Here is a 12,393-nt window from a genome sequence, read left to right on the forward strand (position 1 = left end):
TACTTAAGAAAGGAAGAAATTGGTGCTGTCATACACTTGACCTTCAGAAGACTAACAGACTTTTGTCTAGTAGGGTCCTCAACACAGAATAACAAAATCCAAGTCTCATAACGTGAAATAGCTGAAAGAGTTTAAATTCATTTCTGTAAAAGACTCTAGTCCACCTCACAATGTTTTGCACCTTCATAGTGATCAAACTTGAAGGAGAAAAAGCAAAGCTCATCCTCCACTGACTCAGCAAGAGCAGAACCAGGCACTTAAAGGGGTGAAATCCTTCCCCTGTATTTGGCATTTGCCAGACTGAAAATCAAGTGCTGTGAGACTTGACTGGGCACTGTCCTGACCTACCTGGTGTAGCCTGACCTGCTTTGAGCAGGATGGGGGTCTAGACAACCTAGACCTGGGGGGTCTAGAGGTGCCCTCCAACCTTGATTATTCTTTGATTCTACCTAGAGGCAGAGTTCAGATGTTTCCTCTACTCAGATGGTACTTTCAGACTGAGAAGGGGACAGAAAAGTTCCTCTAACCTTCTGGAAGGAGACATACGTTGGACAGTCCCTAAAATCCTTATCATGCAAAAATACAAATCATCTTCAATGTATATTGCCAAGCACTTAAAGCAAATCATTGGTACAGCTGGATGTCTGGATTTCCTCTTCTACAAAGTCATACCAAGGAGGAAAGCAACTCATATAGTTTCAAAATTTCTGAAATGTTCTTTAGCTTTGTAAACAGAACTACAGATCCAGATAAATCAATATAGAATGCTCCACCTAAAATCTACCAGTTTGTCCAATGCAGTAGTAAGCAAAAACAGATTAAAAGCTTCAAAACTGCGTGAGTGCCTAATGTCTGCTGTAAATACTTTGAAATATTAAAGAGAGAATTGCTATAACCCCACTGCTGATTATTCTTGAAATGGAAGTGAGGTTTCATTTATTCAGGCACTGTTTTATAGGCTTGGGACCATCCAGGTAGTGATGCTTCCCTGTCAATGAAATACAAAGGCATCAAATAGTGGATATTTTCATATTACAATTCTATTACTGTATACATAAATCAAACAGATTCAACAAACCTCACCCAAAATGGACAAAATAAAGTACAAACCCATAACCCCAGGTCCTTAATCTGATCCTTACAATTATGTTTTATGAACCCAGCTTTCAGAATTCAAGTTTTAGGGCCTTGGCGTTAGAATATGTTCTCAAATCCCTGAAAAAAAATCAGCCTATATGGTAATTTTTCTAGATTTCTGCTGCTGTATAAAGTGGAAGACATTAACTTCACTTGGCAAAGAACTCATTCACTACTTATAAGTATCTGCAGAAAGCATAGGAAAATATATTAAAATTTTGATGATCACAGCTTAGCAGGAAGGAAAAAAAAAGATGTCTATTTATATTTGCATTTCCTTTTGTTCTTTCACTAATAAAGTCTAGGTGATGGCATAATTCCTTACAGTCAAACCATCTGTTCATAGTACTTCTAAAGAAGTCAGCAGTTACTGACTCTCCCCCATCTTTAGCTATGGCTTCTGTCTGGCTCCCTGTGATCAGCTGGAACCTTTAAAAGCTTTTAGTGAAATGAGCAGAAGTATTTTCTAAAAGAAAAATATAAGGTGATGCTTGAAGTGGCTGGTGAAGCAAAGTTAGAAAGCTCTCATACCAGAGCAGTTCTATGTATCTGGATATATCTCAGACTCTCCACTTGATTAAATAAAATTAGGATTATCCCCATAACTTATTTCTGTGAAACACAATTAAGGAAATGAAGATGATTTGTTTAGAAGAGTTTTGGAAACATTATTAGTTTTAAAAATAAAGATACTATCATTCAGAGGTGCCTCTGAAGGGTAATAGAGAAGCTGTACAGTCTATGCAGCAGTATTGACATGTCTTCCTTCTGGTCAGATCAAATAAACATTGGGTTGCTGTGACCTGCAGTAGCTAAAGCTATCAAGAAGTTTCAGTGTATCCCTTCATGTGCCACATCACTCATTTCTGTGTGGAGATACAACAACCAAGGAAAGATAATAATCACCATATCAAAATAAAAAAGAAGCTGAGATCAACTTCATCAGTCATATAAAGGTCAAAGTGGATTCCCAAAGTACCTTTAGGTCATGAAAATCCTGCTGAGGTTTAATAAGAACACCTTGAGTCATCAGATCACACATTATTCTCCTAAATGATAGCAAACTACTCCCCAAGCAATTTCCAGTACTGGCAACACCTCCACCTGAAATAGATTTAACTTCTACTTAACCTCTACTATTTACAATTCAAAGCAAAGTGAAAGCAAGGACATTCCAGGAGGCAGATCATAAGAAGGGAGCAGAACTGTAAGCTGCCAAATGCTAATGTATGCCCCAATTAGCTGCAGTTGCTGTTGAGAGTGGGCGATCTATCAGCACTCTAAAAAGCTCCGAGCCAGAGCCAATGGAATGCACGGACAACATTTTATCATTTCAAAGTGGTGACCTGAATATCTTTACAAGAAGTGTGGGCCAAAAACTACTGTTAGCCCCTGAATATTCAGACTTTGGGGACAATCTCAGGCAACAGCTGAACAGTGGATAAATAATCTCCAAGAGCTCCGACAGTGTGGCCAGAGCAGAAGTAACTGAAATATGGTCATCACCTTTTCCAGGAACTCTCATTTAAATGTAGGTCCTTATACTGAGAAAGAGAGGCTCTTCCCAGCCTGTTGTAAACTAAGCAATCTATAATTCAGCACAGCTTTAATGGCTAGAATAATTAACAGGAATATCTTGCCCTTCTAAGACAGTCATGACTGAGAGCTGAAAGTTTGGGGGTTTTTCAGTCCATTTACTTTTCCTTTTCTAAACATCTCTCTGCTGTTGATTGCCCATGAGTATGTGCCATTTTAGACATTAAATTCTGCTTCCACGTGCTTCATCCTCAGCTTCTGAGTAATCTGAGCACAGAATACCTGATTGCTGCGGCACTAACAACAAACAGGATGCTTTAGTGACATTTTGATTATACCTTTCAGTGTTTACAAAGCTTTTGGAATCAATGGCATTCCACTAGTTCCTGCAAGACTTTGAACTAGACCTTCTTAGGTTTATTTTAGTTTATACTTCTATACTATTTCTATACTATTTAAAAATAATGAATACAAGCAAATAAAGGAATGGTAGAAACATGACTACTCTGAAATAAAAACTAGATGCAGGACTATGCATCCCATTAATCTTTTCAATTCCTTACATACGTCATATACTTCAAATGGATCATCATGCTTTCTACCCTTTCAGGTTGAATTTGTTTGACTTCTGGAGCTTTTTACCCTGCTCCCCAGTCTTTGGAGGGTTTTGTGTGGTGGTTTATTTATTTTTTTTTTTGTGGTTTTAAAAATAAAAATCTGCCTGCAATTTATCAATATATTCTTGGCAAAGCTTACAATATTGTCCCTTTCCCAACATGATTACAGGAAAGCTGATGATAAGGTAGCTTTTTTCTCTGATATGTGACATTTTATATTACACGATAAAGCTCTCAACAATTCTAACTACAATGGTATACTTCTTTCTTTTTCAAAATTCTCTAAATCCAGTCTTTTGTCCATTAAGTTTATTTTTTGCTTGTCTTATGCTTCAGGATTTAAAGTTATTTAATACTACGCGTCCTTCAAGACAATGCATTTTTAATAATACTAACGAAAAGAAGTTTGATCTGTAGAATATGGCTTAGTCTTAAATCCTATCCTATGGTTATTTTGATATTCTAAGTATTCACCTTCCCTCTTAATAGCTGCCCATTATTATAGTAATAAATATTAATTTTACAGGTCTATAGCTGCCTACTTCTTTCACCTTTTTGGAGTATTAGGAACATTATGATTTTCCACTCCAAATTTTGTTTAGGTGTAGTCCTCCATTCCTACTTTCTCAAATTTATTTCAACTGAATCACTTTATACTCTGAAACCCACACAATTTGGATTGAATTTTCCAATTCTTTTTTTCCACATTTATTTACCTAATCTTTACCAGGAGCAATTGACAGTTTTCCAGGTTCCTCAGTAATTTATATTAAGAAAGACATATTTATACACCTGACTTTTGCCTTGTGGAACAAATGCTACCTTGGCTAATAGGTGCACACAATTCCCAGTGACAGAAATGAAGTTCAGCTGTCTTATTCAAGGACATGATCCAACTTTCATTTTTATCTCTAAAAGGACACTAAGTAATGAGGCATCCTACTTGGCTTTTTCTGTAATCTTACAAGGGAAACTTCCCAAGAGAGTAAAACTAGAAAGAACTCCTTGAGACTGAGAATATTTAAAGAATAATTATAAGAATTTTTTGTGTGAACCACACATTCCAATCCAAACACCAGGAGCAATACCCTTTATGTGAATATTGTGCTTCATGATCTGCTCCAAGCAGTTTTAGACTATTCAAGACAGAATTTTCATTTTAGGGGTTTTGAGGTGAAATTTGTGCTCTCACTATGCACTTCCACTGCAATATTAAAGCAGAATTGAGAAAAAAGATTACAGCAAACTATGTATTTAACAGCTGGCTGAGGTAAGTCTCAAGGAGAAGACTGAGACAAATGACTGATTTCCAATCTGACTCCTCAGACATTCAAAGACACCATAAAATACAGATGTTCAATTGTCTAATCACTGTTGTGGCACAATTCGTACACCAAATAAAGAAAATAGACCAGCGCATGCATTGCGTATTATAGGCAGAGTTCACCAACAACCAGCCTGGAAAAACTTCTGGAGCTTTTTCAGAATAAAGTATTACACACACAGTGTGTAATGACTGGCAATATATGTCTACATGAAATAAATGAATATCAAACAAGCAAAATGCTGAGAGCTGCCAACAGAACTGTATGGGTTAATAGGTGGTTTTTAGAAAGCCTTTTCAGACAAAGCCTCTGAGGTTATTGTGTTATCTCATGAATCAGTTGGTAGAATGTTTTGCCAATGAATGTAAGGAAGTTTAAAGCTGTTGGCTTTCGCCTACCGTACCAAGATCAGTCTTAAGATCTGTTGGCAGACTTAACTTTCTTGATCCTTTAACTGAAACAACAGAAAAAGGAGAAAGGCAGTTGTTAATAAGTAAGAAAGAAAAAGGAGCGAGGGAAAACAACATGCCATCTTCTGGTTAAAACCATGTTGCAAATTTGTAGCACTTTTCTTTTAATAAGCATATAAAGGCAGAATAATGGTTTAAATATTTTCATTTACACCATTCAGCAAAATAAATGCAATTGAACAAAGAAGCACTGGAAAAAAAATTATTCCAGCTGTCAAGGAGTGAATGATGTTTTTTACACAGATTTGGCTGTGTGCCTGCAATATCTTACCTTGTTGGTGACAGGAATGATAAAAAAAGAAACCACAAATGAGATTAAGGCAAATATTGCAAATGCTGGCTATGCAGCATAACACAAATATTTAAACACCTGCAAACCAATTTAATAAGAGGGTGCAATGAAATTATGAGATCTGATGACATCATACCTCAAGACAGCATTTGAAAAAGAAAAGGCATATTGCAGAGGTTATGGGGACAGAACATACCGTTGTAACATTATGGAAAGGAAGACAGATTGCACAGAAACAAAATATAGCAGCTTCAGGACATAATGTGGTGTTATCTAGTCATCAAAATATTGTACTCAATTTAGTGAAGGTTTAATTATTTGTTGTGTTCCAATTATGCAAGAAACCGGTAATTTTGCTTCTGTTCAAAAATGTTTTCATTTCCTCACACACGAGCACATTTTCAAACAATGAACACCAGAGAGCTGAAATAAAGCATGTCTTGTAGCAGTCAAAATGGCATTAAATTTATCAGAAGAATGCCTTAAGAAATCTTTTATTAATTATTCAGAAGATTTGATTTCCAGTTTGGTTATTTCATTTTGTATTCATTATTTTTTTCACATGGTTTTCTGTCTTTTGCCCCTTACCCATGCTGTCTGTTACTGTAAGGGAACAGTCAAATATTTGTCAACTAATTATTTTATTACTATTATTATACATCTAAATAAAGTCCTACAAAATAAGTATCACAGTGAAAGGAACATATAAGGAACAAATTCTTTGTAATTTGTACTTAGTAAGCTTTTAGGTCAGAAGGATGCCCAGAACAGACACTCACTCTTTTAAGTCACAAAATCTCTTGAAAAAAAAAAAAAAAAAAAATCTGTTGTATTTTACAAAGCCTGCAATGTGGCAGAATTAAATATCAGCCAGCACCTATGTTAGATTTTTTTTTTTTTCTCTTCAGGGATGAGTAGGGGGACCCAAGAGGCTCTTGAGCAATATTTTGCTATCATTTAAACCAGCACGGCCCTCTCAGTAACCCATCTTTAGCCATAACTTTAATTCGGGACATGGTAAAGAAGTCTCTCCAGATCAGCCTGACATCAAAAAATACACACCCCTAACACCACTACATAAAAATTCTCTAATTTGGATACCAAGTGTTAGGCACCAACATCCATTTTAGGCACTCACACAAAGGGTAGTTTGATTTTCAGAACAGCCTTCAAAAACCCATTCCATTTATCTGAGCAGCTGTCAGAGACTCTTTCAGACTGTGAATGGGAGGCTACTGCTCCAGAAAATCAGTGCTCTGCTATAAAGAAGCATCACTTGTGATATAATCTCCTTTTAGAGGAAGGACAACATCTGGCCTAACCAGCCCTCTGAAAAAGGAAAAGCAATTCAAAAGAAAAACTGTAGGACACTTTACTAACAGATTAGAACTTTAAGTAGCTAAATTAGTGCTGTCACCATGCAGTTTTGAGCTTTAAAAATTGGTAGCCTAACCTCTTCTATTTCTAGGTTACAGGTGTTTGTGTACAGCAGGAATTATGTGTCTTGTGTTGCATGCCACAGCTGTTCCCAAATGGTGACTCATGTCTGAACCACAACAGCTCCCAGCTATTTGTGTGCAGGCTCATACAGCACATGCAAACTTTGGACTTTCTGATTCCTCTGAAGGAGTTCACACAGGCTTGGTTTGGGAGCTGCCACATGACAATTGCATACCCTTCATGTGGCAATCCCACAGCCAGGTATTGATACACTAGGACACAGCACAGATCGCTGTCAATAGATCCCATATTTGAGGGTAAAAACAACAGAAGCAGCTGGTTGTTTTCATGCTTTGCTGTGATTAAAGCTGTCTATATTAATGTTTTTCAACTAACTTTTAACTATTAATAATATCCACATTCTGATCAGTTTATGTAACCTGTTTTTAGTACCTAAATCATGCATGTTTTACTATCTTTACATTTATTATAAAGGGAACATGCACGTAAGCATATCTTGCTGACAAAGAGCTTTTGAAAACCAGTTTTATTTAAGAATGGAGTACAAAGGTTCAAGAAGCCAGCAGAGTTGTCTGCTATCATTATTTGTTTATATTCACACTGGAGGCAGCCAGCAGAAATTGTGATGCTACAGCATAAGGGAAGACAGCCCCTACCCAAAAGAGCTTCAAGTGTTAAGAGTCAAATTATTCAACTGTGGGATGAGGAAGAGTTCCTAGGTACAGTCTAGCAGCCAGCTAAGCTGAGCACGCAGGTCTTCTGACCTGACAACATCTTGCTCTGTAGCCATATGGTTCCTCTCAGTCTTTCAAGGAAAATACCAAGGCACAACCAACAAACAAACGTGTGCTCGCAGCTCTGGCATTCAATGCTGAGTTTCCCTCAGCTATTACAGCAGCACTGTGGTCACAGATTTTCACATTATTCAAAATGAAGGTGACCAGTCCCAGTTACTGATAAAGCCCCCTTGAACCCTGAGCCATGTCCCAGGGGCTGCACAAGGGTCCAAACCCAGGTCCCCAGCTCACACTCCTCCCTGCTAATCCCTACACACAAGTCCCTTCTCAAGAACTTAAGCAGGAATTCCCCTGTACAGAAACTACCTTGCTTATGGGAAATAGTGATAAAATGCACCTTGTATCCACACTGCTGAAGCTAATCTCTAATTGTTGTCTTCTGACTAGTTAACATTATTTTTCATTTAATATAGATAAGCAGAAATGGTTTTGCAGTGTTATCAGTAACTAAGTTTCAAAATAAATTACATTCTATGTTTTACAGACACACAAAATATTTTGAAACATTTACTTTCTAGCTTGTTCTCCAGGAGAATATAATTTTCAAATGGAGTCAAATCTCTTCAGCTACTCTGAAGTCATCCACAAATTAAGAAAAAAAATGATTGTTAAGAAACTCAATAATATTCTTCAAGACAGAAAGCTATTTTTAAAACACTTCACATATGAAAGTGGGAGTTTGGCATGGCAAAGGCCTAATCCCAGCAGATTTAACCAGAAATGAGTAAGCATAGCAGCACTTGGAAATCACAGTATGTATAAAAACTTGCAGTTTGTATAAAAACTTGTGATCTTGCCATTAGGGACCTGTCCCAAAGCTCATGGGAATCAGTTATGGCAATCTTTACATAGCCTCCTCTAAGCTTCAAAATCTTAAACGCATTTTGGATACAAGTCCCCAATATAAAGATGCTTCTTAAGAAAAAACACAAACCAATTTTCACTTTAGGACAAACATTTGAGAAGTCACTCTCCTATATGCAGACTGAAGAAATTCTTTCCTTCTGTTCTTTGAAAGGAGTCTAAAGTGTCCAATTTCACCTCACACAACAAACAACCTATCAAAGTTGTATTTTCCTCTGCTCACGGTGTATTTGCATCTATTACACTTCAATATGAATGTTTAAAACAGTAATGGACATACATAATTATATATATTATACATTATATTCCTAAGAGCCTCTGAATAAGTTTACCTAATGAGATGATAAAAATAAAGGCAAAATTTACTGGAATGGGTACTGTTCTGTAATACATTACACAGTAATTAACTCGAGCATTTGACAGAGCACCACTTACATGATGAGTGCTTTAGAGTTACTGAGCTCTTGTATGCATTGCAGAATAAAGGCAGTACAAAGCCCTTTTGACCCCCAAATCACAGACAAAAATGAAAATGCAGTTTGAAAGAACAAGGCATGCAGGAGTAAGTATAGGATGTTCTGAGGCTTTTGGTTTTAAGCCACCAAATATCATGATATGGCAGAGTTTGCTGCATTTCTGCGTTCATTAAACATGCTTTATATAGGTAACATATTACTACACCCAGTATACATTTATAGTGGAAATTGCCCCTCTCAGATATCCAAAAATAAGCAGAATCTTTCAAATGGCTTTACTAACTTCTTCTTTTCCTTTATAGTGTTGGAAATGCATCACTGTAGTATTTAAATACTAGTTTAATTAAACAAGATACCAGTGGTTAAGGAAAATTATTCCTCTCCTCTGCCTACCACTCTTAAAAAGAAAGCTTGCTATTTCTTCACTTGCTGCTAACCTCTGTGTGACACTGTGCATTTCAAAAAACTTTTAATCAAATGGTTTAATTTTATGTTCTATTCTGAACCGCGTTCAGCACAGGAATCTGATTTTTCAATGATACCATCTGCAAAGTCATGTTTTAGTAAGTAGCACAGGAGGAACATCTGAGAAGACAGTCTTGTGAACCAAGTTAAATATTACTTAATGAAGAAGTAGGATTTGTACTGAATTATGTACCATCCCTGCATGTGAAATAAGGTGTACTCTTCAATCCTCAGTTTCTTGCTCAGTGCTCCAACTATCGATGATAGAACACACAAGTGCCTAATTCTGCTTTGAGGCAGAGAGAAGAGAAACAACAAAGCCACATTTCTGGGTTGACCTAGGGTGTCTCTGCAGAAATTTAGTCAGAGGTTAAAACATTGCCAAGTACTAGAATGTTACAGGAAAAATCAAATTTTTACAGAAACAGAGATAGTTCAAGCAGTCTCAGCAATGTTCAACATCAGACCAAGAAATGAGGAGGCAGGAGATTTTTCAAGTTCTCCAAGAAGCCTTTACCAACACTATTCTTATAGCCTGACTGGAATGGAAATCTGACTAAGCTACGCATGGCTCTCTCACATGTAGAGCTACTGGTGTCTACATTGGCAATTAGCATGCCCTAGGGATTCCTCCTAGGTGTTGTCTTGGGAGTCTCAAGGTTCACATGCGAGCACAGCAATGTTGTTCCTCAAATCATTGCCCTTCTGATGAAGCTGAAGATGAGGATGTTCACCACTGTGCCATCCACCATGTCTGCAGTGTTTGCCATTTGGACTCATGCCCTCCAGAAGTTTGCACTTTGTGTATATATTGAGCATGCTCAGGGCCAGTACCTGGCATGAACTTCCCTGCTGGGTGAAGAAGTGATGTTGATGTGCTCTGCCAACCAGAATGAACTGCTACAAATCAAATTCTGTTCCCTCTGTCTTTGCAATCTTATGTAGTCACACCCAGCAGGCCCTCCTCCATTGGGCAGCAACCTGAACCACTTCACAGAGCAGTTCAAGTATTCTTTCCGGTTTTGCTAAATTTCTGAAGGATCAAGTCTTGGTCTGTTTTCAGCAGAGGAATGTGATCAGTGTTTTTACAAACACAAAGATCATGGGGCTCTTACAGAACACAGCACACTTCCATTGCAGGGCTTGGGTGCCTTGGACTTTAAACAGATAAAGGCAAGGCTGGAAGTAGAAGGATCTTGCCTGACAGATCCATAAGTATGTAGCTGTGCTCTATGAGCAAGAAACATTAGTCAGTGAGAAGGCTGGTGTAGGTGTGAGCCTGTGCTGGTAAGCACAGGATTAGTTCCACTCCCAAGTTTTGGAGGGGGTAGTTTTGAGGTCAGTTATTCCAGGTGACAAGGTTGGATTCCATCCCATTTTACAGCAGGTATGCAGAAGCAATATTAATTAAATTTTGCAATAATTACATAAAAATAATTAATATCAATCACAGTACAAGAAGCTTCTTCTTTTAAAAAGTAGTTCTAATCATAGTTACTTCCTACAAAACTGCACCTGATTTAACATTTTAAAAATATAAATATAGGTTGGAAAACAACATGAAAGTGCTAAAATAGGAAACACCCATAAATATGCTATGTTTTCCTTGCTGAATATCTCCAAAACCGAAAAAAGCAGAATAAATTTTGGAGCAAATTATCTCAGATTTATCTAAGAGAGCTATTTTTGAGCACTAGCAGAATGAAAAATTGAAGTTAACTGCAGAAAAAGTAAAGTGTTATAGGAGACACTCATCATTATAAAACTAAGAATATGCACATATGGTTACCAAGTCAGTCATCTCTTAGCGTTCAGAGAAAAGAAAGGGAAAGGTTTTAGCTCATTTCTGAAAAGTGAAAAGTTGAATCCCAGTGAGCCACACAATAAATAACCTAATTATAACTGAGCTATCAAATGTTTTATTTTAAAGCCTATATCATGAGTTTCTGAGGCCCTACTCAAGGGTTTGAGCTCCTAGTTTTATACCAATATTATTATAGCCTATTGCACTTTGATATCTCCGTATCTACAGAATCGGAGTTGCAAATAATACAAGGAAATACAAATTTCAAAGCAGCTGTTTTGTTTTAGCTCTTGATATGCCAAGGAAACACTTTTATTAGTTTCAGCCTTCTATAAAATACTAATTAGTGACTTTCAGTCAAAATTAATGTATCCTGTTATTATGACATAAAATATGTGAAACAATAACAGAGAATTTGAACAGCATACTTGTGGGAATTTGTTACCATAACTATGGGGGGGAATCTACCAATACTTACCAAACTACAAGGAAAAGAGTGTGATATGCATACCACAAGCAAAACGAATGTATCACAGCTACACCTCCTTATTTTCCATAACATTTAAAAGTCAGCTACCAGAAAACAGCTCTTAGCAACCATCTTTAAGACTGTAAACTCACATTAAAGAGATCAATGTAGACTAGGCACTTGCTGAAAAGGTCTCTGGGATTGAGACGAATTCCACCTTCTGAAGGACTATGGGTAAAATGGGAAACATTTATGAATTTTTGTGTGGCCAAGATTTCCCTGCCCTGGCTGAAAAGCAAATATTTTTATCTGAGGTTCTGCTTTCATTGTAAATTACATAAATTAGACACTAGTTTAGGAGTTCTAATGGCTAATATTTACCATCTCCATACTGCTGATTTCAAATAATTTCTCCAGGTACAAGTATGCATAATATATACACAAAGAATTACAAGGACTCCCTACTGTAAAAAATCTTAGAAAGCCTTTTAAAAAAACCAGAGAAACAAGCTTCTTATAGGAGGTTATAGGAATATACCAGCACGATGCTGTTACTTCAGATGTTTTCACACCGTTCACCTCAAGATGCACCATGCACAAACTTAAGTTTTCCTTAAGGAAACAGACTTGGGATTTTACTGTGCTACGTAAAAAGCGCTGCTCCAGTATTTTCTTCTATT

General features: G+C 37.0%; 1 protein-coding gene across 1 annotated transcript in view; it reads right to left on the bottom strand.

Annotated features, from left to right (window-relative positions):
- STXBP5L (syntaxin binding protein 5L) overlaps positions 1-12,393 on the bottom strand; it is a gene marked incomplete at its 5' end in the record, with an annotated part of 177,968 nt that overhangs the window by 25,122 nt on the left and 140,453 nt on the right. The window lies entirely within an intron of this gene.

The sequence above is a fragment of the Zosterops lateralis genome (genome assembly GCF_965231275.1).
Source record: "Zosterops lateralis genome assembly, chromosome: 2".
NCBI classification, from domain to species: Eukaryota; Metazoa; Chordata; class Aves; order Passeriformes; family Zosteropidae; genus Zosterops; species Zosterops lateralis.